The sequence below is a fragment of the Falco punctatus genome, assembly GCF_963210335.1.
Source record: "Falco punctatus genome assembly, chromosome: 5".
Classification (NCBI taxonomy): Eukaryota; Metazoa; Chordata; class Aves; order Falconiformes; family Falconidae; genus Falco; species Falco punctatus.
Genome location: NC_137584.1, coordinates 66950582 through 66977208, shown reverse-complemented (window position 1 = coordinate 66977208; position 26627 = coordinate 66950582). Strand labels below are relative to the sequence as shown.

Below are 26627 nucleotides of genomic sequence, written 5' to 3'. Positions count from 1 at the left end.
CAAGCTCAGGCAGTGCCCAGCCCACCTGTGACGAGCCTCCCACCACTCGCCCTGACCACCTCTGCTTGTCTGCTTTGCAGGAACACGCGCCAACAGGGTACCTTGCATGGAGAAAGGGAGCAGAGCAAATCACGTCACTCCACCGAATGACACCAGCTGGTCCGCTCACCACACACTCTGGCTAAAAGTCCAGCAAAGAAAGCAGCTTCCCATCATGAAGCCCCTCCAAGGAAGCCTCGGTTCCATGGGTGCCTTTGACCCAGAAGACAGCACATCACGGACCCACACAGTGTGCTCAGCATTCCTGCGACCACCCCTCTTCTCCTCCAAGGAACACTTTTTCCTCTTGGTTTCTTGCTGGGGGGGATTTTTCGCCCTGGTTTCAAAAACCACACGGACCAACATAGGTACTTTTCCCTCTCTGACTTCAAAGTTCAGATATTTGAGACTGGACAATGATACGTTTTTGGGTTTTTTTTATTATTATTATTTTTTTCCTTTGAAAAACTGCTGTGGTTTTGCTGCTACACTAAGAATCGTGATTTGCATTGTATGGTTTTGGACCTATTCAAGTTTTGATGGGGGAAAGGGGTAATACTGGAGTAGCAACGCTTCAGAGTCATCTCTGTCCTACCCATGATGCACTTTTAAATGAAGAGTTAGAATATTTTATTGGCTAATATACTTTCCTTGTTATTTTTACAAAGGCCACCTTTATCCTTTCTAATGCCATATTTTCAGTGTTACACTTTTATGGCTTTTAATTTTTGATTTGACAGATGTAAGAAGCAGCATGAATAGTTTATACTGTGGTTTTTCAGAGACTGAATGCCAAGAGAACTCAGTAAATGTTTATTCTTCTCAGCTTTCTCTTTAAATTCCCCTAAATAGCGCCCCATTTGGGAACAGAGCAAGAGTGTTGAACTAAAGACCAAAATTCCCTCAAGGTGTAAAATAATCTGAGGGGAATATTTGCTGGGCGTCACAAAAGACTTGGATGAAATTTCAACCCTGATGGTTTTCAGTGATCCAGGAAGGCAGTGAGACAATCTCTCCATATGCATAGCCCTTTCATGATAATTAGAATGGTATGGACAAACCAATGAAAACAAGGGTAAAGTGAGAAAGATCCCCCATGATTCTGTTTCACTGTTTGCTTTCTCCTGTCATGGTTAAGAGAAATGTGCAATTCGATCCTCAATCAGTGGGTGGAGGATAACAGGGTAGAATTTACTTGTGTGCACTTGTACAGTTGTAGCCAAGAGTCCAAAAGTACACTAGAGCATGTTATACTGGCACTGAATTGGTAAGAGAGTCGTGGAGTATCCCATTCTGACAAATACACACAAAAAAAAAAAAAAAAAAAAAAAAAAAAAAAAAAAAAAAAAAAGAAAAGGAAAAACCCACAAAAACCCCACAAAAAAATAAAAAACTAAAAAAAAGTAAAAAAAAATTCAGATCACCTTGTGATTCAGTGTAACTGTTTACTAACTCGAATAAAGCAATTGTTCACTCTTGAGTGTTCAGAGTACACCTTTTCTATAAGGCTGCTGCGGGGAAGTGAGGAACAGTTTGCAGGAGCAGTGTCTCTGACTGTGTCAGCGGTGTTGGGAGCAGGGTAGCAGAGTCAGTTGAACCAGAGCCTTGTAGTGATGGTGCACTATGAGCACTATGTATATACTGTATTTCTATATTTTCCTTTGTACAGATTCACTTAAGTCAAGCTACTGTTTTACAGGTGCTCCTTATTTATTAGAGCTGTGAAAGCTTGGAAAACACACCGGGCGAGTAAGCTCGCTTTTTAAAAAAAAAACAAAAAAAAACCAAAAAAAAACCAACAAAAAAAAAAGGGGGGTGGGGTGGGGAATCCAACAACTCCTGAGTTTAGGGAGAGAGCTCAAAGAGATACTGATGAAACATCTTCAAGAGAGCAAGAATCTGAAGCACCCTCAGTGTGCTATGCTTTCCTTTTGGGCTTGCAACACTTTTCTCTCTCCCTGACTGGTGTCAGATTTATTAAAATAAATCTCCAAGAAAAAAAAATGCACTTAAATGTGCTGTTGTTTTATTATTATTTTTTCCTTTTTGTGCATGCGGTTATTCATTCCTCTACATGCCTGGTCACAGACCAAACAAAACTCAGTCTGAAGTCTCGGAAAAATATGTATAAGTGTTCTTGAAGGCTGTATCTATGTCCCTTCCATTTTCATGTCTCCCTTGCCACTTCTCACTTTCTGCAGTGTTTAAGGCATGGAAGGGGGGGGAACCCCACAGTTAGAACAGTGCAGAGTTAGGTCTTGGTCTTAGAGAAGAGCCCTGGATGGATGCACTGACTGCAGCAGCTTCATTCATTTCAAGGGGATCTGTGCAAGCTGTTTGCTCCCGCTGCATTTGGGGCTGTGTATGGAGCGTGCTCCGCCTGCTTTTTGTAAGGATGGGGTTTTTCTATGCATTAATTCTCCCCTTGAAATCAAGCCTAGGTTCTTCAAAGTACCAAACTCTTCCCAAATGCCCCCAAACTCTGCAACAGCAACAGATTTGCAGGCCCCGAGCTATCTCGCAAAATAGCATTTGCTTCCCAGCTCTTGGCCAGCACAGCCAGCACTGCTGATGGAGGGGTTTGAATGTCCGGTGAGCTCTGTAACTATTTGACTGATTTCATTAACCAGCCATGTAAGGCAAACAACAACAGGATAAGCATGCCTGCTTGGAAGGGCACATAGAGCAAAGCTTGTCTCCCTAGTAAACAGCTTGCTGCATCTCTATTTATTCATCTGAACTTGGCTGTAAAATGAAGGCCGTGTGTATTGATTTTTCTTTTGTCAGTGGTCCAGAATTGTTAGCACACATTTTCACTCTTCTGAAAAACAACAGACTCTTTAGAGAAATCTTTCTCTCTTGTGAACTGCTTTTTCCAGAAATGGAATCAGCTTGTCAAAAATCATCAGGACAGCAGAGGTAGAGAAAGCGATCTAGGCTGGAGCTGGCTTCACACATTTCCAATGATCAGAAACTTACCTTAGCTTTCCTGAAAATTTGCCCGCCTTACACTTTCTTAACAACTTACCCTAAAACTCAGAATCTGAACAACTGCTTTGGACAGTTGAATCAGTTCATTGTTTGCTATTTTAAAAATATCTCCAGCTGCATATCTGGGAAGAAATATCCAAGTACACATAAACCTTCAGTAAAATGTAGACCAAATGGTACGATACATTATGCAAAAGAAACCTGCTTTAATTTTGAAGCCAAATCTATCCCTTGTACGATGCCAACAAAATGAACGGAATTACACAAAGGATGTAAGAAGGTCCTTTGCAATTAATCGGAACCCAGCAAAGGCTTGCAGAATGGTGCTTGCTCACTGCTGACATTATTTATTATGCACTAAGACCTAATAGTCAAGCCAAGCTCTTTCCTGGATAACTCACCGTCAAGGAGACAGACAAAGAAAATCCTGATGCACTGGGAGATACAGGAGAAGGTTCTTGTATGCAACAGCAATTGCTTCAGCTCTTGCACACATACGGTTTTGAGATGCTGAGGCTGTCTTCACGAGCAGAGAGAGGCAGCTTTGCTTCAGGTCTCTAAGCAGCCATCCCTGCGTGCTCCCCTTCGCACTGCCAGGGCAAAGGGGGAGTTTGCTGTGATCAAGATGCATGGGTCCTTCTGCTGGCACTGAATTTTTGCTGTCAGCAAGAATTTTACCCCTGCAATAAGAGGGGGTCTGCCTGCTGCAAACGCTCTGCATTAATTTCCTCCTCTGTTGTCTTAGATGATTTTGAGGACTTCATTTTTTTCAGAACTACCACACACATCAGTATTTGAGTGGCCCAATTCTGTGAATAAGAAGGTCCCTCAAAATGAAAACATTTCGTGCTTTTTCTGTGCTAAATGATAGAAATAAATTTGCTTTGTTCAAATAAGCGCTGTGCGCCAAATTTGCAAGGATGCTTATCCAAGTGAGATATCCCATTCTGAGGTCCATATTTGGACACCCAAATCAACACTCAGCCAAACACATGCATGAGGCATTTCAGTGCCATTTGGAGTGTCCATATATAGAACTGGATGCCCTAACTTCATTGCCTTTGTTTTAAAAATAGGCCTGGAATATGTAAAGGCATCATTTAATAACAACTATGACAAACATTCTGTGCTCAAACTAAGAACAAATTTGCTGGTGCTGGTACAGGTTGATTCCCCTGGAATCGCTCTGGATTTGCAGAGGTATAACTCAGAAAAGAAATGGTCCCTTACGTTGCTTTGCCTTCCACTCCCACCCAAAGCTGACTTGTTGTTTGGGATGTGTGAGTTAGGGAAGGTGGTACTCGGGCGGTATCCACACGCATACAGCAGCCAGGAACTGAGCTGAACCTGTTTCGTATTGAACATAATTGCTCACATGTCTTGAAATGGGTAGAACAGCTTTACATAGGCTTGCACACATTTTACTTGTCGTTTATGTGGTACTGGGCAAAGAAATGCAATGTTACCCTGAGGAACACTAGGGTATTTTCCACAAAGCATAGGATGCACCAGCAAAGGACATAGGGCTGTGAAAAACACAGCTGAACAGCAGCTCCTGGCTGTTTTCTTCCATCAATGGCATGAGCACAGCCCCTCGGAGGCGCACGGGATACCGGCTGCAGGGCACTGCAGCACCTCCAAGGGAAATGGGCTCTCTGGCGCAGGGGTGCTCCTCAGCCCGTCACGTTGGCAGTCAAGAACTGTTGGGACCTGAACTTCTGTGACACAGTGAGGAACTGACCCAGCCCCAAGGCAAAAAAAAAAAAAAAAAAGAGTAATTTCGGCTGCTGACAGTCTCTTTTCTCAAAGATGTTCCCTGGTATCTAAAGCATCACCTGTCTTCTGCAGCAGGAGAGTGTCCCAGCCACCTCACCCGCTGCCCTGCTGAAACAGTTTTCCAAGGACATGTAAGGCACAGAGAGGCAGCCAGGTGCACTGACCAGGGCCTTTCCTTACAAATGATGCAAGCATCTAAAAGTTGCGTGTCCCTACACCAAATGCCCAGGCACCTGGCTGTCATGGGAGAAGGGTCAGCCTCGCCTGCACCTCCTGCGCGGGGTCGTTGGCATCCGGGCAGCCCACGCTGCAGGTGGGATGCTGCCCAGGCAGGGAAGGCAAGTTTGGTTATTATTAGCCGGTAAGATAGCTGAGGACAGAGATGTGTGGCGATTCCCACCTCTTGGCAGGCCTATTTTTCTCTGAAGGACTTTGCTGGACATATTTAGTAAAAGGAAAAGCTTTGAGGAAGAAGTAACACTGACGCCTTTTCCAGGAAAGCATTGTGGTCAGGGGGCTTGCTGGAGGGACTGGAGACTTGGCTTCGCTCCCCTTCTTCAGCTGAAGGCATCAAGTCCACACAGGCCCACACAAAACAAGTTGTAGAGAGAGTCTGTCATCCCTTCCCGTGTCCCAGGCCAGGATCAGTGAGGCATAGTCTCTCCTGGCCCGCCCACTGGGACACAAGCTACGCCAAGAAAGGCAGGAGAGGTGCTCTTCACTCCTCGTGGAAGAGACGTGAATGCAACATCGGCAGGGCTGGGAAGAGGGAGCACAGCCTTCCCATTCGTGCCTGAGGCTCTCTCCTGGAACCAGGAAGCCTGCTTCTGCTCCCAGAACTGCTTCAGTTGCTAGCGTGGTCTTTGGCGTGACAGGCGCTATGTGAAACGCAATGTTCGGGGGGGGGACATGATCGGGAGCAGCCTGCTACTCAGCTCGCAGGTATCTTTCTAAGCGTAAGTCCAAGCAGGCGCCCAGGCACTGAAGCACAGCTGGATGCTGGGGAAAGCTGGCTGCCTCCCGCGAGAGAGGTCGGGCAAGATGATTTACAGGCAGGGTCAGGTAGAGGAGCTGACACAAACGGGTCAGAGAGGACGGGTGCCAGCCCACAGGCTTATTGTCGGTTGACATCCAGGGAATGGGGCGGGAAGGGGCGGGGGGGAGCGTGAGTCGAATTCCTTAATAATGTGAATTATAAAATCATTTCCTGTGTTAGGGGTTAGGAAAGAGAGCGAAGGACCCGGAGATCTTCCAAACAGAAAACAGCTTTTGTTAAGGCTTTTGGCCTAAGGAGTTTGGGGGGGGGGGGGTGGGTGAGGGGGTGAGGGGGGAGGGAAAGTGCTGGCACATTTTTGGCTGGAAGCCTCAGACAACATATTTTTTATTCTAATCTTTATTTTTCAAAATAAAATCATGGCAAGGCAGCAACAAAGAGGGGGGAAGAGGGTCAAATTAGGGGGAACAGTACCCAAGTATTTCCCCCTTCTTTCTGTCCTTGCCATTAAACACACAGGGTCTCCTTTATTATATACAGTAGCGGGATTAAGCCAGCAGCCCAAAGGCTAGGAATGCAACGAGATACTTTTCATACTTATTGATCCCTTTTTTTTAGGGAGATTGTTTTCATGAAAGTTTAATTCACCTTTTTTAGCTTTTGAGTCTAACTGCCACACATTTTATCCCGTTTCTTTGTGAAATGCTAAATCCATCGGTAGGTTTTAGTTTTCCTGGTGTAACTTTTCAGAAACTGTATATCTACATAGCAACCCCACTGCAGGCAGCTTATGTCACGGTATCACATGTCAGAAAGATGAAAAGAACTCCAAATCTGAGCTGCTCCGCAAACTTATGTCCCCCGTTCTCGGACATATATCTTCTGTACTTAATATAAGTGTCAGGAAGGCAATTTCAAGGCCAGAGAAGTGCAAAGTTTTATCTGGGAGATGACTAAAAAAAAAAAAAAAAAAAAAAAAAAAGACATATGACCTCAGTTCAGCCTTGTGCGGACAATCAAATGAGAAACAAAGATTGTCTTTTTCCTCCTCTCCCAACTCCCCCCGCCCCCCGGCCCCCAGCTCCCCATGTCCCTGTTGTCTGCTTCCAACTGCAACTTGAGCCTGGATCCCCAGCCCGGTGTCCAGATTAGAGATTGTTGACTCAGATTTAGTGGTGAAACTTGAGCCAGGCCCTGTTGATGGCATAGCCTTGAAGGAGCAGGTTTACTTCAAGCCAAAAGAGAGATTACATGTCAGACGAGAGCCTGCCTTTTCTTTATCACAAACTTCCTGATCTCCCTGTGTTTTAATAGTGAGTGTGTGTGTGTCCCACCGTGTGCCCACTTGCAATTCCTTCTATAGGGTGTCATAAATCAGGAAATTAGCAAGTGTGTAGCTGCCCTTTGCCACAGGCAGAGACAATGAGCTTGCTGTGTTTTTTAACCAGTGGGTAGCACTTAACATAATCAATGGAGAGCTACGTGCAGAAAGGATGAAAAATTGGGTCTCGGTCTGACCACTTACAGGGTATTTCTCATCACCCAGGCAAGCTGCTTTTATGAGAATATGACATGCCCTGGAAGCTTGCTCTCCATTTTGCAGGAGAGTCATTAAAAGAAATCATTACATGTTTTTTTTTGTTCCTTGGCACACACACTGCTTTTCCTTGGCTTCTGATTTCATCCATCTTTCAGGCGCTTCGTGCCTTTAGTAATTTATGTGCAAGATTTTTCCAAACCTCCAAATGTTTTTCCATTTGGCAAACTGTGGAAGCCTCCACAGAATGTAACTGTAGAGTTTTCTTGTACTGCAAAACATGAGCCCTGTTAGCACAAAGATGCATCTAATGCTTGTAATCCTGTACATAAAAGCTATAAATTCATATAAGACAATCAAAGACATCGTTCCTTCTTGTAAGTCTTTACCAGTCTCATTGCTGTAACCCCTTACTTGATACACAAAAAGAGAATTTCTCCACAAGCATTGTTGTTTTCTTTAACTATAGTTTTTGGAAGCTTTACGGTACCATATGGAGAACTATTTTATTCTGCTGCTGGTAGCTTTCTCAATACTGGCTATAAATTAGATAATTTTCCTTGTGTCTGATAGCCACATGCTATCAGTCAGACACATTTGCTCTCACAGGAAAATCCAGGAGAATTTGATAGAAAGTGAAACCTTCCACTATATAGAATTTAATGGAAAAATTTATTCCCTACTCTAACACTTACAATGGCTGATTAAAAAAAAAAAAAAAAATCGTATCTTTCACTCTCTGTTAAGTTCACGGGTTTGTAGACTGTTTTTTACAGAAGTCTCCTCACCTTGCTCCTGTCCAGCCCCGGTTCTTCTGAGAGGGACACGTGCCAGCGGATACTCTGACTGGGTTTTCCAAGGGCTCCCAAAGGGTATCATCGGATGCTCATATGCATTTTGGGGAGACTTAAGGAGGTTGCCCAGCAGGATGAGCATGGGCTCAAGAAGCAGTTAGGTTGCTGTGAGTTGCAATCTGGGCTGCTGGGGCTTTTTTCATGAATGCAAACCCAAGAGGAGATTCATTAAATGCTTTTTATAATGCAGTCCAGTGAGTGACATCCCCGAAATGGCAGGGTACGTAACCATGAGAAAAGAGCTCTCTCTCTGGCCATCCGTGCTCATGGGAAATTACCAGGCATTGAGGAACAGCAACAGTATCTTTGCTTGTATTTGTTTATTTTCAAAACCCCTAAGTAGTTTACAAGGTTGTACTATAAAATACTTCCATTTGTTGGAAGTCCCAACTGGACTAAGTTCCTGAACAAAGAGTCTGTTTTGCAGCAGAAATGGGTCCAGATCAAGCCTAACGTATTATTTACACAGAGCTGTGCTCCATCGCTCCTTCTCAGCGTGTACTGCCCTGCTTGCCCTGGAAATAAATGCTCAGTGAGGCTATAGAATAACTGGTGGGCTAAGTCGCTTCGACAGTTCTTCACCCAAACTGCTGCATCTAAAGCAAGTTTACATGGAAAGAACTATGCATGTTTCACATAAGAAAGGCCAGATCTGTTGTCAGCTAGTGCAAATCCAATGATGCCTTCAGAACCAGACCCGATCTACCCTGACACAGGAGAGAGGTGAATCGGAGCAGTGGCAGGGACTTCATTTATAAATAAATGAGGACTAACACTGAGAGCTTTGACAGTCCGGTCCTGCCTTCATTTCCATCTGTGTCAATCCAAAGTAACTAGAGGGAAGGGTCGATGAAATTCTTCCAGCTGACACCGATGTGATGGAGAACAGAGTTAGTCTTTCATACTTTGCTCCTCAGCCTGCCGAACTATGGTGACATTTCTCTGAGACGCACATGACATCCGCATTAATAGCAGAGGACATCATTGTGATCTGGGCTATTATGGTGAATTTATTGCTATTGTATCACTTTAAAATAAACTATTTCCTGACTAAATCAAATTAAGGGTACTTCATCAGTGTAGGCGTGAGGCACATTTTCTTCTCATAATTTACTTCCTCTTAAGAGACTCTACATTTTTGTTTATCTTATTGGGTTGATACAGTAACACGCTCAATTGTCAACACGCATTAAAAAATAATATCTAGCCATCGAGGGAGAGAATGTGCGGGAAACGCCAAGGACACCGAGGCACAAGCGTGCGCTTTGCCTAAGCTATTAAGCTGCAGCAATTTGCCATTTCCACAGCTCTTTTTCTTTTTTTTACCTAGTTTTTATTTTTGACTGGCTGAGTGCTTTTCCTGCTCTCTCAAACTCCTCCGCATTGCATCCAGTTTGCTCTTCCAGAACTGATCGACTAGTACAGCAGGTCACCACCCCTGCTGAAATCAGCCAACAAGCCGACCATAACCCCAGCAGATGTTTGCCATTTATAGGCCAAATGAGAGCCCGCAGACCAGCGAAATACCAGCACCACAGATGTGGAACCTGGCCACCCGACGCAAGCAACACAAAGCCCTGTCCTGCCCAGCCGGGCTGGGACTTCCAGAGGAGCAGAAGGTCTGAGAGACTAATTAGCCTGCAGAGCCAACACGCTGGCCTATGCTCCATCATTTTGATGGGCGCAAAGTCCTGTAATGAAACGCTGCATGAGTGCAGTCAGATGAGGCCCCTCTAACTTCACCTCTGAGTCTGGCAATCACCTGAGTTCATAACGTCCCCGAGACGTGCCAGCCGGCTGCGCCAGCTCACCCCAGCTGGGCCAGGGGGCGGCCAGGCAGCCTCATCACCACCGCCCGCACCGCTCCTGCCTCCGAATGCAAAACCAGGAGCTATAAACATGACACCACGGAGAAAATTTTTTTATATATATATATATATATATATTTTTTTTTTTTTTGGTAATTACAGATGCTGCTCATAAATAACAAGGGAAAGAAAGACCAGCAGCTCTCAGCAGGACATCGGGGACACTGAGGACGGCGCAGACAGTCCTCAGCCGGGCCCTTTTGTTCAAAGCATGCGTTATTTCTCCATTGAAAATGCCACTCTGCGCTTTCTGACCCTGACACGATGGACACAAACGTTCTTTGTGGTTAACATCAGCTCTTGAAATCTCCACACCTTCCAGGAGGCCGTGCAGCATGGGTTGCCACCGGACCGTCAGGAAGGTGTGGTGCAGAGAGAAGCCGGGGGAAAACCAGCGTTTTGAAGGCACCAGCAGGCAGAGAGGCCTCAGGCCCGTGTCCGTGCCGCTGCGGACACGACGAGCGTTTTCTTACGTGCCACTTCTGATGCTGAATAATTTAAGCCAAAGCTGAGCCCCTTAGTGTGACAGCGTTGGGAACGAGGAGGGGGAGCTGCAGGGACGCCTGTTCAGGAATTCCTGCCGAGCGTGCTCCCCTCTGGCAGGGCTGAGCCCCTTCCCCGGCCGCCGCTGGGCTCGGCCCGGCCCGCCCGCTGCCCGCCCCGCCCGGCTCCGGGCGCCCCCGCCCGCGGCCCGCCCCGGCGGCAGGCGCCTGCCGCACTGCGGCGCCACCTGGCGGCGCCTCGCGGGAGGCCCGCGCCGGGGAGCGCGGCGGGGCGGGCAGGCGGCGGCGGGCCGGGCACAGCCCCGCGCCCAGCCCGCTGCCGCCCTCGCCCCACCCAGCCGAAAGCGAGGCGCCGCCGCCGCCTTTCGGTGCCCGCCGCCCGGGGCGGACGTGCGGTCTGGCAGCCACAAGGTGTCAGCCGCGGGCCAGGCAGGTGGCCGCCGCGGCGGCTGCGCGGGGTGCGCAGGCGGACGCCTGACGGCCGCGCTGGACCGGGCTTCCCGCGGCGGGGCGCGGGCAGTGCCGGCCGCCGCGGGGGGACGGGCCCCGGGCGCCTCTTCCTGCTGCCGAGGCCGCGGGGCGGGCGGGCAGGTCGCGGCCTCGGGGCCCGGGCGAGGAGAAAATGGCCGCCCCGGGGCTGCGGCATGGCTGCGGTCGGGGCTGCAGCCCACCGCCCCCGGGCCGCGGCTCCCGGCGGAGCAGCACCCCTCCGGCCCGCTGCCGGGGGTACTGTAAGCCCTGCCAGGCGCTGGCTGTGGGTGGTGCCCCGGGCCCTGCAGGGGCCTGCGGGTGTTGCGAGCTCTGGGCTCAGGTAGGTCCGTCCAGAGTTGCCCAGGAACCTGCTGGCTTCAAAGGCATTGAGGCTCTCGCCTTGCGCAGAGACCTTTCGTCCAGGTTTCAAGGGAGCTAAAGCACTTCAGCAGGGATTGGGGACCCGGGCACTGGCTGAGTGTGTGTGACTTAGGGGCAGAAACGCCACTGCAAACCTCTGGGGCCAGCGCTGCTATGTTTTGAAAATTGCAGCACAGGATCGCTGGCTCGGGTGGGCCGGTTCAGCGTAGTTACACCAGCGTCTGTGGGGCTGCAGGGTTTTGCAGCTGCTGTGAGCAGGTGTTTTCGCAGGGCTGCTCTGACGGCACACCTGATCTCCACATGAATGATTTCACCGAGGTCTCTGCCGTGTGCTGCCTTTCATTCCCGTGGGCAACCCTGCCGGCTTCTGTTCTCCAGGCCGTGATTCCCTGCTGGGAAGCCAGCACACAGGATCTGGCAGCTCCAACAAACCCGGAATCGGTGTGCTGGTGGACTTTGCTAACATGATCCGTTGGTTCTTTGTAAAAACTGAGTGACTGTGTTGTAGACCAGCATGCATCGTGCTTAAGTAAGTCCCCTTTTATTGGCAGGAGACAGGAAACAACAGAGTGATTAACTTATTCCTAAAGTATGTGCTTAACTCATGGAAATAAATTAAGAAGCTTTTTTTTCCTTCTGCTGTGTGTGTAGTTATTTATGATGTCTAGTGAGGAGCCAGGTCCCAAAGCAGTGTTCCTTTTTCCCCTAGGTAAAGAGCAGGAAACTGATTTCTCAACTGTTTTTCATTATGAACTTCAGAGTTTATTGTAGATTGACGTTCACCTCTACTGTGAGTAAACCTGTGGCTGTCCCTTTGCAGGACTGTGAACAGTTAAATGATGCCTCAAAAAATGCTTTGTCTGCACCTAGAAATGCAGACCATGGAAAGGGAAGTAAAACACGTTTTAATGAAAATGGTCCCAGTCGAGAATTTGTCTGATCCAAAGAAACCTTTGCATGTGATGATTTCTTAGATTAGCTCTGTTAATCCCACATAATGTCAAGATGATCTCTCTGCAGTTCCTCTTTCGCGTTATGCTTGTAGAGCAGAGGGTGAAGGCTGCTTCCCCTGTGTACGGTCTGTTACAGCTAGAGAGCAGAGATGGTATTTTTGGCAGAGGCGGCCCCATTGCTGTTAACAGTAAGATTTCCAGGAGTTTCAATTGACTCTGGATCACACTTCTTTGTAACTGCTTTTATAATCTGTTCTCTAAAGTATTTATGGGTAAAGAATGCCTAACTGAAGAAGTTTCCTTTTCTCAAATAAAAAGGCATATGCAGATTTCCTACAGATTATGTTCCATAGAAACAAAAACAAAACCAAAGAAGATGTACAAATACTCCTTCTTGTAGCGTGGTCCGAGTCAGGTAGGGTGTGCAAGGCACCACAACCTTAAAGAGAGAAATTAATAGAAGAAATTTCACTTTAGGATCTAAATTGGATGTAGGCAGCAACTTGAAAGATAAAAATAAACTCCAAACGAGTATTTCTTCATGTCCAAACAGTTATTATTTCAAATGTGAACAGAGAAAACCAGTTACTTCCACAGCTCCAGTAAAGTCACAAAAGGAGTGTAGATCTTTAAACAGTAGATCCTACATGCTTCTTTGGGACTTTAAGAACTGCTGGAAAGTTTCTGTATCTTTAGGTGTATTCCTGCTTTAAATATCTGTGACATGAAATTGACTTATATTGCAACTAATTAACTTTACTGTTAATTCACTTCATTAAAATTAATTAACCAAATACCAACAACCATTATCTTTGAGAGAAAATAAAAGTTAATTCATTAAATTGGATTCCCAGTAGGTCAAAGGGAACACTTTTCTGTGCCTTTTTTCTCCAGGAATCCTTTCCAGAAAAGTACAAGAAATATCTGGGGTGAGGAGCAGTTTCTTCAAAACAGTGTTGTCTTCCAGATCACACATGATCTCCTGTCCTGCTTGTGTCCTTGACTATCCTGTTAGCTTCATGGCTTTCCCCACCTTTTTCTGATTAAGGGGAGTAATGCATCTGATCTTACCCTCGGGGGAGACTGGGGAAAATAATGCTATGACCCATAAGCCACATACATAAAGGTGCATGCATCTTTATGGACATTTCTAGGGCAAGCTCTGTCCCATATAGAAGAAACCCTTCCTCAGCAGTTGTGAATAGCTTCAGAGTGCCGGAACAGAGCAGAGCTAATGAATTGCCTGTTAATGCCCCATCCATGCTTATGACAGTAAAGGCACCGGTGACAAGGTAATTTTTAATAGGATGGATGGTATGTCAGAATACTAATAGGGCACTTAAAAGAGTGGTTTCCAGGGGAGTCACCTCATTGCTTAAGTCAGAGGGGAGACTGTTCCCTCTGGCCCTTTCCTCAGAGCTCCCAAGGACTGTCACCCATAATGATCCAAATCTCACAGCCTCTTCTGAACTACAGCTTAATTGGGAAAGTACTTCAGAGAAAGAAAGAGTCAATCCTGCAAGCCACCGAGCTTCCCAAACCTCACTAAGCTGAACTTAAGCCTTGCTGAGTTCCGTTAGACCTGGAGGATTCAGCTGGTTAGTGGTTAATTATTAGTGTTGCCTAAATAGCCCTTATGAGTGACTAAGCCCCTCAGGGTCACAGACTGTCTAAAGAGTAGGAAAAAGCAATCCTAGTGCCAAAAAGCTCATTGGCGCGGTGGTAGGATGAATGACATCCCCTACATAGTAGGAGTAGACTCGCAAGGGAATACCAGGAAATGGTAGGTCCATGCTGTTGTTGAGCTAGACCTGCTTACCTGAACATAACTCTGGGGAAAATAAGTGGGCAACAAGGATGGGTAACAAAAATGGTTGGAAGTGTGAACAGGCTTCCGTGCAAAGGGAGAGGTAGAAGGATGTGACTATTCTTCACAAAGAAAGAAGCAGAGAATAATGGCACAGGAGGAGGTATGTGGGATATTGCTACTTATCCTTCACAATGCAGAAAAAAATTGAAAAATCACTATGAGGATTTTTTAGCATTACATATTAACCTGAGGATACCATTGCCACAGGACTTTGGAGGCAGAGGATTTTTTTAAAAGGATGATACATTTACAGAGGGGTGAACATTCAGAGTTATGTTTTCTAGAGCTGTTACAAGCCAGCTGTTAGCTGATAATAACTGGCAAAACATCTGGATGTATTTGTGGTCTGCACCTTCTTCTGATGTGCCCACTGAATGCCAGTCAGAGAGATGTTACAGTCTGAAATGGACTTGGAGCTTCTAGGTAATTCTGCCATGAGTAAGGCAACCACTTGCACAAGTGAAAAACAGATCAGTTCAGTCCTTTGCCTATACAGCGGTAAGCCCTGAAGGTGCTCAGGTTTTGGCATTTTGTGAGCCTTGTGCACTTATTTTTAGCCCATCAGTGTGGTAAATGCAGGACATGAAAAGGGTGGTACTGGTACAGTTGTTCCCTTGTGTGATAGTAAAACCATCGTATCTTACCTGCTGGCAGTAAATGTATCAAGTATTACTCCACAGAAAAATTCTGTCTGCTATAGATCACTGGTTTAATAATGAAAAAGAAACACACTGAACCTTCAGTTTGGAAAAGCTAGTAAGTTTTGCTGCAAATGTGCCTGAAATACATTGAAAAAAATTGTATCCCTGTCAGATTTCTTCCAAAGAAACCTTACAATCTCCACTTTTGCAAAGAACCTCACCAGAATCAATTGAACTATTCACTATTAAAGCTTACTAATGTAAGAGCGTGTTTACTTTATCGGAACCAGCTGCAAAAGTCCTCTCTTACCAACCAAAGATTTATCTACCTAGCAAAGATTTATTGTTCTTGAAGCTAAGGTTGAAACATGCATATCTGTATATCCCTGTAATCACAGTACGTGTCCTTTCAATTGCTTCATCTATCTTGGTACTCTGAGTGGCCTGATAGCTGTATGTCAGAGATGTTGTGAACTGGTCCTTTAAGAGCCTTTGTGCTAAATGTAATGTTTTCCAGGCACATGCCATCACTGATATCTCTTCTTTTAATATTAGTATCTTTCTGGTCACAGGTAGGGTTGTTAAACAGTAGCCAGTCAGCATTTTACAAATGATAACTGGTTTTTATTATTATTATTATTATTTTACTTTTCCCCCTAACCTCTGCCAGCAGCCCCAGCTGCTTGTTCCTAACCCCTCCTGGAAGCCCTTAGCCCTGACTTGGACTAGCTCTGCAAAAATTGTTGTTGATGTTTGGTTCATCCTGGGGGAGGAAGGGATTTGGAGGAGGAGGGGAGACAGAAATGAGCAGTGAAGCAAGGGAGGCAGCAGCCTTGTGTCAAGCAGCTTCTGACACAAAAGAAACTTTCTCTGCCCGTGGTGGATTTGCTGTTAGAGGATCCTTTATCTGTTGTTTTCCATGCCTCAGTTATGTTGGATGCGAAATCAACTGTTTGTCTGGCAGTCCTCTAGCTGTGGGGCCAGAAACCTCTCTCTTTTAAGGGAAGAGGAGGAACAACACACAAATGATCGTTGTTTCTTATTACTTTCTTCCAAATCAACGATCAGTTGCATTTACAGAGCAAAATTAGCAGCTGTCACCACAAGTCTGACTCACTCCTGATTAATAGACACCAAAAAATCTATGTGATCTATACAGATCAATACTCACCTGTTTATAGAGATGCAAGAATTATATGAATATACAGGTAATATGCAGTACATGCATGTATGAAAATATAACCAAACAGCTGCAGACCTCAGTGGTGCTCAGTGACCCAAGGGCCAAAAGGACAGTATTTCCTTCTGCTCTGCCTTTCATTAACAGGATCTGGGACTGCATATATGGTTACCAGTCCAGTGACAAGATGGTAGTTTGCCAGCTACCTGGTTTCAAAAAAACAGGCCTGCTATTGCTTTGGCCTCAATGACTGCCCCAAGGCTGTGATGTGTGTACAGATTGCTCTGTGCCTGCACTGCAGCCCTTTTGTCCTGGAAAGCTGGAACAAAATGTTATGTTTTGATGGCAGGGAGACCAGAAATTAGCAGTTGTGGCTGCTCAGCCCTCATTCAGCTCAGGACTGTGCCTACCTGCCCCATCTGTTTAATGGCATCCCCTCTAGCTGTTACACTGTGAGTCTCCTGCAGTGGTCCCTGAAGACTGGAAGCGAGTCCATATGCAATGCATGGGTAGAGAAAAGACCCCCAGAAGTGGAAGGGTACACAGCATATTCATGGGGCAGCTGCCTAAGCCCATCACTTGGGCATGTTGGCAGTGGAGGTCTTTCACCTCTCAGGCACTCTGGCAGCAGCAAAGTGTGCTATTTCTCTTCAGAATCAGCCCTCGGGCCTCTGTTGAAATTAGGCACATTATAAGACAATTAGGTACATAATAAGAAAGTAATCATAGAATCATAGAATAGTTTGGGTTGGAAGGGACCTTTAAAAGTCATCTAGTCCAACCCCCTGCAATGAGCAGGGACATCTTCAACCAGATCAGGTTGCTCAGAGCCCCATCCAGCCTGGCCCTGAATGTTTCCAGGGATGGGGCATCTACCACATCTCTGGGCAACCTGTTCCAGTGTTTCACCACCCTCATTGTAAAAAATTTCTTCTTTATATCTAGTCTAAGTCTACCCTCTTTTAGTTCAAAACCATTAGCCCTTGTCCTATTGCTACAGGCCCTGCTAAAAAGTTTGCCCCCGTCTTTCTTGTAAGTCCCCTTTAAGTACTGAAAGGCTGCAATAACATCTCCCTGGAGCCTTCTCTCCTCCAGGCTGAACAACCCCAATTCTCTCAGCCTTTCCTCACAGGAGAGCTGTTCCAGCCCTCTGAACCTTTTTGTGTCCCTCCTCTGGACCTGCCCCAAGGGGTCCATGTCTTCCTGTGCTGAGGGCTCCAGAGCTGAACGCAGTATTCCAGGTGTGGTCTCATGAGACCAGAGGGGCAGAATCACCTCCCTTGACCTGCTGGCCATGCTTCTTGCCATGCAGCCCAGGATTCGGTTGGCTTTCTGGGCTGCCAGCACACATTACCAGATCATGTCCAGATTTTTATCTATCAGTACCCCAAGCTCTTCTCTGCAGGGCTGTTATCAGTCCCTTCATTCCCAACTTGTATTGATACTGGGGGTTGCCCTGGCCCAGGTGCAGGGCCTTCTGAAGTAATAAGCAAGACCCTTTTATTTGAAACCTTGGAGTTGAGCAGCACTGAAATGCTGTATGGGCTCCAAATTAATGATTTTAAATGACAAATAGTAATGCAACATCTTGGTTTTATCTGAATGAGACTCTGGTAAAAGACTCACAAGTGATGGTGAGTAAAGCGCTGGTCAGGTTTTGCTCTCGCTGGAAGCCGCTAGGATAGTGTTGTGGAGTTTCAAGGCCATACAGTTGGTGTGGATTGCCAGTGGGGTATAATCTAAAGCTCATTTTGCTTCTATGTGTTGCAAACCAGCCAACAACACAGATAATACACCGTGAACCTTTCTCAGAAATGCTAGTTGGTCATCTAGAGCAAATGCAGAGCTTTTTGGAACCAAGGGTGCCCCAAAAGGCTGTGCAGGCGAGAGGGCTGGCCCAGACACGGTGCAGCTTTTTCTCCTTGGCTGGGGCTGCTGTGGACAGACCTGTGGTGGGGAGAGCCTTGGTGCACCCTTTCCTGCTTGGCTGGGGCGCTGCACTGAGGCTCATGCTCCTGACCTTTCAGGGCACAGGGCTGCCCCGCGAGAAAATGCGAGCCGAGAGCTGGGGACTGTTTGGGTCTCCTTCCCTGCTGGGAGTCCAGTGGTTTAGCATACAACGTCTCTGTCTTCTGTCAGGCAAGGCAGAGTGTCCTTTCCATGGAAACTTGGCGGGCAGTGGGATGGCAGGTCCAGGGAAGCTGTCCAGAGCTGCACTGCTGGTGCTTGGGGAACACCAGACAGGATTTTCTGCGAACAGGAATGGAGGAAGCTTTGTCCTGGGTGAATCATCGTGGCTTCTTCCCCCAGGCAGAAGGGATTAAACCCTGGGCAGAAATAACCTTCTGATTTACACATGCAAGCCCCTTCCAATATAGAGCAAGGCTGCCCAAGCAGCCCTCTACATCTCGGGGGGCTTGGCCTGCCTGCAAACCATGGTGAGGTCAGGAAAGGGCCTCTTTGGGTTAATGTATCTACCCCAGCCTTACTTCAGGAAAGTTTTCATTAGGGCTGGAGTGCTGGTGACAGCTACAGCTAAGGCTGCCAAAGTGTTTCCATTATGTTATATCTCTGTTTTCACTTGCTTGTGACTATCCAAAAGTTTCACCTAGAAGGCTGAAATTTTCCAGGCCTTCTCTATAGCTGGAGGTGAAGGGTTTTGTGGAAAGTTGGGAGGTGATGGGTGGGGCGGGGAAGAGAGAGAGAAAAAAAAAAATGGTTCTGCTGTTTTTGAAATGGCAGCATCCAGGCAGAGGTGATAATTCAAGAAAACAAAATTTAATAAAAGCAAACAGTGCTATTGCAACCTCAGAAATGACTGACACTTTGAATTTTGGATGAATCACCAAATTTTTTTTTTTATGTTAAGAGATCCAGCTAATTTGTACTTGGCCTTTTGCTGCATCCTTGCCTTCAGCCTAGGGTGTCTTCAGGCAGTACTGCCTGCCTTGGGCTCCCTCCTCCTGCTCCCTCTGCTCTCTGTCCGTGGCTCCAGACTTGACACTAGCTCTGTGAACTGAAACTCCTCACAAACCCTCTGAGCGAGGGCCTGGATGGTTCCTGTGATCAGCAGGGCTCTTGCCCCAGTACTCCTTTGCTGTCTGTGGCTGTTTTTTTTAGCTGAGCGTACGTCTGGTGAAATGTGGAAAACTCAGTTGTGCTGGACTCTTGTGTTGGAGTAGCTCTGGAGGTTACAATATCCACCATGTGGAGCTTTAATGCTAGTATCCATTCTGAACCTGTGTGGGCTGCAGACAGTAGACTGTTAAGCCATGTGGCCACACAGCATGAAACTCTAGGTAATAAATTTACTATATAAAAATCAATTAGCATTATTAGAGTTTTTATTAGCACCAAATATAAGTGCAGTGATTCCTCTGGTAAGCATGCAAAGCAGAGAAATCTGAAGCTAAATAAGCTGTAGCAATTAATCATGCTTTTAATTCAGTTTACTCCTTAAACTAGGGACTCTCTTCCCCAGATTGCTCACTTGAAATTGTTTCTGAGCTAAACAAAAGTTGCAGTTCTAGGTCTCTGCAACTGGTGTATGGAGCTATAGAGTTGGCTTAAAATGAACCAGTTCACATTTGAAAACCCATGTTTCACAGTTCTCTACAAAAGAAACAACTAGTCATCTCGTTAACATTTCCAGTAACCACTAAAGGAAACCCGGAGTAATCCATTTGCTGTAATTAAGGGGTTTTTTTCTTCTCATATAACACATTGGCTTGGAGGTTTGAATCCTCTTTTGGGTAGTTTTTCTCTGGAGAAGATAGAAGACCACTGCTGCCCATGGCTATTGGTGATGCTTCTTGCATGCAGGCAGTAATAGGACATGGTTTTGGCTGTGAAGGACCCCTTCTCAGACTCCACTGATGATGGATGGTGGAGCCAACAAAAATATGCAAGTCAATAAAATCAAGACCAAGTTGAAATACTTCAAACTGGATAATTAAAACACAGGAGACAAACATCTTTGTGTGTGGAAATGTAAAATCAATCAAGATATGGACATTTAGGAAAGAAAAAGACCAGAGAAATGGTATCCCCTTCCTGCCTCCCCCAATCATGCAGTCCGATGTGACTTTGTTGTTTTCAGATGAGGGCTTTATCCCTGCTCAGCCGGGCTTAGCTAACTGTTAACTGCTCAGGAGGAGATCTATAAACCACCCGTTTCATAACAGTACTCAAAACTGTAAGATCTGACTTTATGTTCCTGGTCTCTCCACAAGATGCCAGAGCCCCTTTTTTTGTGTCAAAAGGAGATAGAGAAGTACTGTCCCTTCCTCCAGAAGACAAGCTGGAAAGAACTGCAGCGGTGTGCATCCGATTGAAGCTCTATCAGTGCAACATATGGAGGCAGCAGTCTGGGAAAGCTGAACAGCTCGTTGATCACCTCCAGGGTGCTCAGGAGAGACTTCAAATACAAACCAGGTCCATCTCCCATCTCTGGGATGTGCAGTTTGCTGTAGGTAGTGATCACTTCTTGGGAGGTGTGCAGGCAAGTGCTCATATATGTGTGTATGTACATATATGTATGTGGGTCTATATATAAGACAATACGTACTACCTCACTCTGCCTAATTTTAAGCTTTTAGCAGCTGAGAGTTCAGGTGGATGTCTGAGAAATAATGTGTAAATTTAGTCATCAAGAGAAGAGTTTTTATTAACTCCCCTTTCCAGGCAGGTGGGCTGAAGCAAAGCCAAAGTAACATGACCGAGGGAACATCGAGCTTCCTTGGCAATAGGAAGAGAAAAACTGAGAACTGCAGTGGTCACTGGCCTGCTCTGAGGCCACACAGAACCTTTCATGTTGTACAGTTGTGACAGAAAATGAGTTCCCGGCTTTCTAGATGTGCTCCCTGGAACATGAATTTTGTGCCTGTCAACATTTCCCAGCTTGAGGCAGAAATCTCCCAGCTGTCATCCTGTTTTCTAGACACCGATCCTGAAAGAAGGATCCACCTGAAACTGGATTTTTCTGATGGAAAACACAAAGTCATAAGAGAAGAACCAAGCTCTTCTAAGTGGGGAGAGTCAGGGAGAGGGAAGCAATGATTAATACAAGGCTGATGGCTAAGTGAAGGAAGGACACAGAGGTGCAAGCAAAAGTGGGGAAATACGTGCAGAAAATGTAGAAAGTAGACCACGGCCAAAAAATACAGAGTTCCACCCAACAGGAAACTGTACATAGCTCTAAGACATACCAGAGAAAGGAGAAGATGTGTTAACAGAAAGGAAAGTGAAGAAGAAAACACAGACATCACCAGCCAGCATTATCTTGCCTGGGAAATTCACAGGCAAGTTTTTCAGTACCAAGAAAACACAGCGCCCGGGATTCAAAAGGCACTTTGGTGTCAGGCTCTGACTCTCTGATCCTGAGCCCTCCTTGACTTCTGACAGGCGCTGCTCACCACAGTGAGGATACCATGGAGTGCACGACATATTTTGTATTCTCTTGGGCCACATACACTTCTTCAAAACAAGTGTTGTATTTCAACTTTTTCTCTGTGCGGGAATAAGCTTCCTTTGGACCAAAGCACAGTATTTCCTGTCCGCCACCTGTACGCCATTACACCATCTCTCCTTCCCCAGGGGACCACGGGTCTGTGTATGCTCCAGAAAGGGGCTGCTATGCAGCATTGGAAAAAAAAGGGTTTTCAGTCCTGAGCACAATCCTAGCAGCACCAAAAGGAGAGCAGGGAAACACCCCCATCACCACTAAAATCGAGGGTTGCCTGCCGGCACCCACCCCAGCATGGAGTGCTGAACAGTGCGCTCTGCAGTCAAGCCAACATCCGCCAGCATTAAGTGGGACCCACGGTTGCCACTGTGGGGCTGGCATGTGTCTGCCTGCAACCGTTTCTATACAGAATTAAGACCGCAGGGCAAAATCCCGCTCTCACCGACAGCTAAGCAAGCCTGGAGGTGCTGCTGACGGTCCTGGAGGGGTGCCAACCATGTAGGTACTTTCATATGAACTGGTCAGTAGAAGCAATGCTGCTGTGTCCCTGCAGAGATCATTTGGCACTGGAAGGAGGAGCTGTGCCTAGAGCAGCTGACTTTTGTATAGCTATCTCTAGAAATGTAGATAAAGAACATTTAAAATTGGAAAAAAGCCCTGCTGCCCAGTTAGATATTGGTGCTTTTTATCTTCCATTTTCAAGCAACTGGCTGGATTCTGAATTGGCTGTGTCTGGGACAAGGAAAGGAGTACAAAAGGGACTGGTAATCAAGAGGCACCTCCAGCTTTCTAACCATAATAAAACACATTTTTGTACTCTTCTTTGGACAGTGATGGCAAAAATCCTGCTCTCTAGTAAGAGTTGAAATCAGGAGTCATGATTGCGTCAGTGGAAGGAAGCCAGATTTGTGATGCTGTAAGCGAGCAAAAGTTCTGGCTGACAATCGAGATGCAACATTGTAATGAAACTTTTGGGGTTGTTTCCTTTTTAGTTTTGTCCTAAGTGACTGAGCCACATTTTGCTTTCACTTACATCAGGCTATGTCTGACTTTAGGATGCCTCTCATGCAGCAGCAGTGTGCCTGAGATCAAACCTCAGCCCTCTAGGTTTTCCTTCCCTTCCTAAATATAAATTTCAAGTTAGTAATAAATACTGGAACAAAAAAGATATGTAATTTTAGTGACAGAGAAACAAATTGATGCTGAATGTATGTGACACTTTTTCAATTTTCCTCTTGTTTTTCCTGATTGTGTTTTGTGCTAAACATTACATTTGCAGATGCAAAATTTAAAGAACACTCTATCTTCAGCTCTAAGAAACATAACATGTAATTTGCGGCTTCAGCCAAGAGTGATGGCCTTATTAGTAATGGGAATTTACTGATTAACTGCTGTTAGCAAAACATCATCTTCAAACCCGTTACTCTGAGACTGGCAGCCGCTCTGTCGGCAGGAGCTTTTTAATTTCATCTCGGGGGAGTTCTGTAGAAATATTTCTCATTTAAACAGCTTTAGCCTCGGCCTTTCAGTAATTTTTATGGTCTCCACTAATAGGTTAACAATTAGTTAAGAGCAACTATCAGCTTAATGTCAAGTCATTCACAGGGAAAAGTTCAAGGAGAGAAGTAACACTATTTCAGAAGACGGCTTATTTTTGAACAAAGAGTTCCCATCAGTTTGAGAAGCCAGAAAGACAAAAATGAGCATGAGAGAAATGGAAAAATCAGCAACGGGGAGAAAAGGCCTGGGGTCTGAGCAGGGCCAGGAGAGGGGTGCCAGGGGGGCAGGGGGGCTGGGGGCACACCACGGTGCATGGGAGTTACTGGTGCTGCTGGCCCCCAGCCCGGCATGGCGCAGGGAGCAGGTGTTTGTGGGGTGTCAGGGCTTCCCCCCAGCTGCAGCTGCTCCTGAGGGGCTGGCGGGGGATCTGCGCCCCTGCGGCTGGTGCTGCTTCATGTCGCTGCAGTGACTCCCAGCCTCTGCTGGTTCAGAGGTTCAGAGAATTGCTTTACCCTCGCTGCTAGCTCCAACATTCTTGTCCTCTACAGACCACCACAGTCTCCTCTCTCTTTGTCCGTGGCTCTTTAACCAGTTTGTCCCACATTTTCTCCTTTTGCCCCCCACCCTCCACCCCCAGCATTTTCCCTTTTTGCTTACAATTCCTGTCTTTCCTATTCTCTCCCAGTCTCAAGCGAAATGATTAGCCTTCCACCAGCTCCCAGCCTCTCTTTTATCTCCAGGCCCGTCTATTCCTACCACCTTGTCCCTCAGACCCAGATCTCCACCCCTGCTTGGGATGCGTCTTTCTCCTTCATGCTCTCTAGGCACTAACAGGGCACTAGGCAAGTCTACAAGGGAGATGTATTTTCTTGCTCTTAGCCTCCATGCCAGATGTCACAGTGGTCTACACACAGCTGGGAAGGAAAGTCCTGCTCAGCCGTTTGTGGCATGTGTGCAATCAAGATAGCGTTGGCAGATAGATGTGTTAATTAGAATGAGTCTCATTGCCAGGGCATGAATGGAGGTTGATTTTTTCCCCAGGAGCTCTCACACAGTCAGATCTTGGAATTATTTACAGGGTTGGAAGAGTGCTGTGCATTGTTGCCTTCAGAGTAAATCTCTGCTAAACTGGAGCTCTCTGATCCTTCTACTGGATGTGTGGAATGAGTCAAGGGCATGGGAAATTACTCCTGTCTTCCAATAGCTTCTTCCACCTTAATAATTCATCTTGCCTGGACATAACTTTTAACCAGAAGTTTTCCTCAAAAGACAGGCAAATGAAAATCCTTCCCAGACCTGTTCAGTGTAAATAGTCATGGGCGGGCGTTCCTCGCAGAGGTCTGAGAAGGCTGAAATGCCCCTGGTATGTTACACTCACCCTCTGTCTGGTAATACCAGGTGAACAGCCTGTGCAGGGGGCTGCATAAAACTTCGTCACCTGCCATAGGTTCCTGACAGATGTGTGAGAGGTAGACAGCTGTATGAGCAAGTGACTGACTGGTATTATATATGGCGCGAGGCCTTAGATGGGGAAGGACGGTCAGGCCACTGTTGCCATCACAGCAAGTAATTAGGGGAAGAAAAGAGCCTGCTATATTTACCTAACGATTATAAAGTGTATCCAAATCTTGTGTTTGCTTTGCATTGCTGGTTTTGGCAAATGGTCTCTATGTCCCCCTTCTCCCCCCACCACCCCACCACCCCCCAGATATAGATATAGATAGATATAGATATAGATATAGATAGATATAGATATAGATATATAGATATTTATCCATTGCCTGAGATCTAAATCCTGGTCTGTGAGCTGTGCAAGGCAGGAATGCTGATGTGTTATCTCCTTGTGTGATTCCTCATGGAGCTGGGATGTGAGCCCCAACTGGGATCTTTAGACAGAATAGTAAATGAAACTGCTGCATGGCCCGTGTTATTCAGTGATCTTCAAGATCAATGCTGGCTTCCTGAAGTCCAGTCTACTCTATACACCTCTTATAATCAAAGGAAGTGCCTTTCTCCCTCCCCCCAGTGTTTATTACAGACAAAGTCTGAGCTTCAAACCAAGGAGACAGAGCACTTTGCAGGCAGATAAACCAACGACGGAGTTAAATTGCTTCACCTCAGACACCAGGCTCTAAATGACTTCAGACAGCTTCTAAATATATTCAGTCTGAAGGAAAACTTTCTTCTGGCTTTAAAGTCTGGAGATAAAAGAACTGTCTGGTGAAGAAAATGCAAATTTCTCCTAGCCAGAAGAGCCAAAATACTGCAGTTGATTGTTTAGGGGTGCAGGGGAAGTATATGGCTGAGGTCAGGCCTGTTGTATGAACTGGGTCCTAACACAGTGGCGTCCCAGGAATGTGAGCACCCATGCCAGGGGAGAGGACAGCTGGTGGCTGTTGGCAGGGGTTGGCCCAGTGCCTCCTGCCAACTCTGCCGAAGCCTTTGGCCACTCAGCACCGGGACGTGTACTCTCCTGCTCTTTCTCCTGTCCCCTGAATGGAGGCACAAGTGACAAGACACAGCTGGGAATGAACCACTTCTGGGTCGCTACATATCTCACAAGCCTTCATTTTTGGTCTTAATACAGGAAGGAATAGCATACGAAGAAACAACTTTACAACATTTTTAAAAGACTACCTTAAATTTGGGATTCATAAAGAGGGGCCAGAATCAATGAAATCAAGGGGTGACCTGAACCCACTTTTCTGTAGCAGAGTCCCTCGGATACGTTCATTTACCTTTTCTGTAACATTAGGTTTTGCAGCTGATCTCTATCTGATTACAGAGAGCAATAAGAAGATAGGACCCAAAGACTATTATCCGGGGGCTTATTCTCGCTTTCACTGATGTGGATGGCAAATTGACTTCAAGGGAAACTTCATCATGCTGTAGTATCGATAGTGTTATAGAGGAAAGTGTAATTAAAGGGGGGAAAAAGGAGGAATCATTCAATGCAGTGTATTTCTTGGATAGCTAGAGCTGACTCTACATAACAGGGAAAGCATTTCTTATTTTCTAGGAGAAGTTTTTTAATGCTAGTTGAACTGAGATTTTTTTGGCTCTTTTTCAGACTTTTTATTGAGACAATTGCTAGAGTATTCCACTAGCTGCCAGTGTGTAAAGTGGGCAGATCAGCCTTGAAATATTATGGTCTTGGGACAAATTTTGCTCTTGTTTGCTCCCCAGTGTAAATCCAGAATAACAGTAATGACTTCAGCTGAGCCACTTCAGATTTACATCAGCATAAATGAGAGCAGGGTCTGCCCATGCAGATGCAGCCTGAGGGATTAGGAGTCTGCCTGTGTGCTGTACCCTTGCTTCAAATTGACACCCTAGCCTTAATTCAGTGGAGAACCAAAGAAACTGCTTGCCCTGCAAATAAGCATCGATGCTAATGTATTGCAGTGGGGATTTATCAACAGGCTGACACCTCAGTATCCATCTCTTATTTGCATAGCAGAGAAATGTGAATAAAAATGTGAGATTAGCTCTGCACCAGTCAGGATAGGAGGTAATTTTGGCATTAGCAGAGCTGCAGGCTCAGCCACAGGGAATTTGGTAGGTAAAAATGCTTTGTGTGTCTATGAACACTGCAGCTGTGTAAA

At 46.1% G+C, this 26627-nt stretch overlaps 1 protein-coding gene across 6 annotated transcripts in view; it reads left to right on the top strand.

Moving 5' to 3' along the window:
* Positions 1-20307, top strand: part of SOBP (sine oculis binding protein homolog) — a 137899-nt gene extending 117592 nt beyond the window's left edge. For 4 of the 6 annotated variants that reach the window (XM_080389815.1, XM_080389816.1, XM_080389810.1 and 1 more), the window contains one exon: positions 81-20307. The gene's annotated coding sequence lies outside the window, so the exon portion shown is untranslated. The remainder of the gene's footprint in view (positions 1-80) is intronic. The other 2 variants (XR_013928528.1, XR_013928529.1) reach the window with 2 other exon arrangements.
* The last annotated feature ends 6320 nt before the right edge of the window (positions 20308-26627 follow it).